The 3,006-nt window shown below is 35.9% G+C and overlaps 1 non-coding gene across 1 annotated transcript; it reads right to left on the minus strand.

Annotated features, from left to right (window-relative positions):
* Positions 1 to 2,446: 2,446 nt before the first annotated feature.
* LOC118012724 lies at positions 2,447 to 2,548 on the minus strand. The gene has a single exon (XR_004679793.1). It is a non-coding gene; the product is annotated as a U6 spliceosomal RNA (small nuclear RNA).
* Between the last annotated feature and the right edge of the window lie 458 nt (positions 2,549 to 3,006).

Below are 3,006 nucleotides of genomic sequence, written 5' to 3' on the forward strand. Positions count from 1 at the left end.
TTACAATTTTTTTTCTTGTGATGAGAACTTTTAAGATCTATTCTGTTAGCAACTTCCATATATGGAATACCCAATATTATTAATTAATAGTCACCATGCTGTACATTATATCCCCATTACTATTTATTTTGTAATTGGAAGTTTCTACCCTTTGTCCTCCTTCACTCACTTTAATCACTAACCCCACCTCCCACCTCTGGTAACCACCAATTTATTCCTTGTATCTATGAGCTTGTTTTTGTTTGTTTATTTTTAGATTTCACATATAAGTGAGAACATATGGTGTTTGTTTCTCTCTGCCTGACTCATTTTACTTAGCATAATGCTCTCAAGGTGCATCTTTATTGTCACAAATGACAAGATCTTCTTCTTTTTTATATATATTTTCTTTATCCATTCATCTATCAATGGACACTTAGATTGCTTCCTATCTTGGCCACTACAAATAATGTTGCAATGGACATGGGAGTGCATATTTCTTTTCCAGTTAGTGTTTTAGTTTTCTTCAGATAAACACCCAGAAGAGGGATTGCTAGATCATATGGTAGTTCTATTTTTAATTTTTTGATGAACCTCCATACTGTTATCCATAGTGGCTATACTAATTTACATTCCCACCAACAGTGCACAAGGATTTCCATTTTTTCACATCCTCACCAACACTTATTTCTTGGCTTTTTAGTAATATTCATCCTAACAAGTGTGAGGTTAATATCTCATTGTGGTTTTGATTTGAATTTCTCTGATAATTTGTGATGTTGAGTACCTTTTTATTACCTGTTGTATGTCTTCTTTGGAAAAATGTTTATTTAGGTCTTCTGTCAAATTTTTAATTGGATTGTTTGTCATTGACTTGTATGAGTTCTTTATATATTTTGGAGATTAACCCCTTATCAGATACATGATTTTCAAATATTTTCTCCCATTTGGTAGGTTGTATTTTCATTTTGTTGATTCCTTTGTTGTGCAAAGCTTTTTAGTTTAATGTAGTCCCACTTGTTTATATTGCTTTTGTTGTTTTTGCTTTTGATGTCAGATCCAAAAAATAATCACCAAGACTGATGTTAAAGAGCTTACCATTTATACTTTCTTCTAGGAGGTTTTTTTTTTTTTTTTTAAAAGATTTTATTTATTTATTTGAGGGAGGGAGAGAGAGAAAGAGAGAGAGAGAGCATGAACAGGGGAAAGGGCAGAGGGAAAAGGAGAAGCAGACTCCCCACTGAGCAGGGAGTCCTACATGGGGCTCTATCCCAGGACCCTGGGATCATGACCTGAGCTGAAGGCAGATGCTTAACCGATTGAGCCACCCAGGCACCCCTCTTCTAGGAGTTTTATGGTTTTAAGTTTTAGGTTCAAATCTTTAATCCAATTTTTGTGTATGGTATTAGATAGTGATTGAATTTCATTCTTTGGCATGTAGCTGTCCAGTTTTCCCAATACCAGTTATTGAAGAGACTGTCTTTTCCCTATGCTGTATTCTTGGCTCCTTTGTCATAAATTAATTGACCAAATATGTGTGGGTTTATTTCTGGGCTTTCTATTCTGTTCCATTGGTCTATGTGTCTGTTTTTATGATTATTCCATACTATAGCTTGATAATTATAACTTTGTAATATAGATTGAAATCAGGGAGTGTGAGACCTCCAGCTTTGTTCTCTCTCAAGATTGCTTTGGCTATCTTTGGGATCTTTGGTGATCCCCTACAAATTTTAGGGTTCTTTGTTCTATTTTTGTGAAAAATGCCACTGGAATTTTGATAAGAACTGCATTGAATCTGTAGATTGCTTTGGCTAGTATGGACATTTTGACAATATTAATTTTTCCAATCCATGAGCATGGAATATCTTTCCATTTATTTGTGCCTTCTTCAATTTCTTCCATCAATATCGTATAGTATTTTTTTTAGTTTTTTAATTATTTATTTGACAGAGAGAGAGAGAGAGAGCACAAGCAGGGGAAGTGGCAGGCAGAGGCAGAGGGGAGCCCAATGTGGAACTCAATCCCAGGACCCCGGGATCATGACCTGAGCTGCAGGCAGTTACTTAACCAACTGAGGCACCCAGCTGCCCAATATCTTTTTTTTTTTTTTAAAGATTTTATTTATTTATTTGACAGAGAGAGACACAGTGAGAGAGGGAACACAAGCAGGGGGAGTGGGATAGGGAGAAACAGGCTTCCCGCCGAGCAGGGAGCCCGATGCGGGGCTTGATCCCAGGACCCTGGGATCATGACCTGAGCCAAAGGCAGCTGCTTAACCGACTGAACCACCCAGGCATCCCGAAGTTGCCCAATATCTTATAGATTTTAGTGTATAGATCTTTCATCTCTTTGGTTAAATTTATGCCTATGTATTTTATTCTTATTGATGCAATTGTAAATTGGGTTATTTTTAATTTCTCTTTCTGATAGTTTGTTATTAGTGCATAGAAATACAGAAGATGTTTTAAAAAATATTGAACACTTCATGAATTTGTGGGTTATCTTGTGCAGGGACCATGCTAAGCTCTGTATTGTTCCAATTTTAGAATATGTGTGCCAAAATGAGCACCAAAATATTTTTATATATTGGTTGTGTATTCTGTAACTTTACTGAATTTATTAGTTATAGCTATTTATTTTCTAATTTCTAATTAAACTTTTGATTTTGTTATTTCATGTATTACTTATAAGCATGCTAGTTTCCAGATATTAGGGAATTTTAAAGATATCTTCCTGTTATTGATTTATTTTTATTTATTTTATTTTATTTTTTATTCTTATGTTAATCCCCATACATTACATCATTAGTTTTAGATGAAGTGTTACATGATTCATTGTTTGTGCATAACACCCAGTGCTCCATGCAGAATGCGCCCTCCTCAATACCCACCACCAGGCTAACCCATCCTCCCACCCTCCTCCCCTCTAGAACCCTCAGTTTGTTTTTCAGAGTCCATCGTCTCTCATGGTTCGTCTACCCCCCCGATTTCCCCCACTTCATTCTTCCCCTCCCGCTACCTTCTTCTT

The sequence above is a fragment of the Mirounga leonina genome, unplaced genomic scaffold (genome assembly GCF_011800145.1).
Source record: "Mirounga leonina isolate KUSES-001 unplaced genomic scaffold, KU_Mleo_1.0 Mir_151, whole genome shotgun sequence".
Classification (NCBI taxonomy): domain Eukaryota; kingdom Metazoa; phylum Chordata; class Mammalia; order Carnivora; family Phocidae; genus Mirounga; species Mirounga leonina.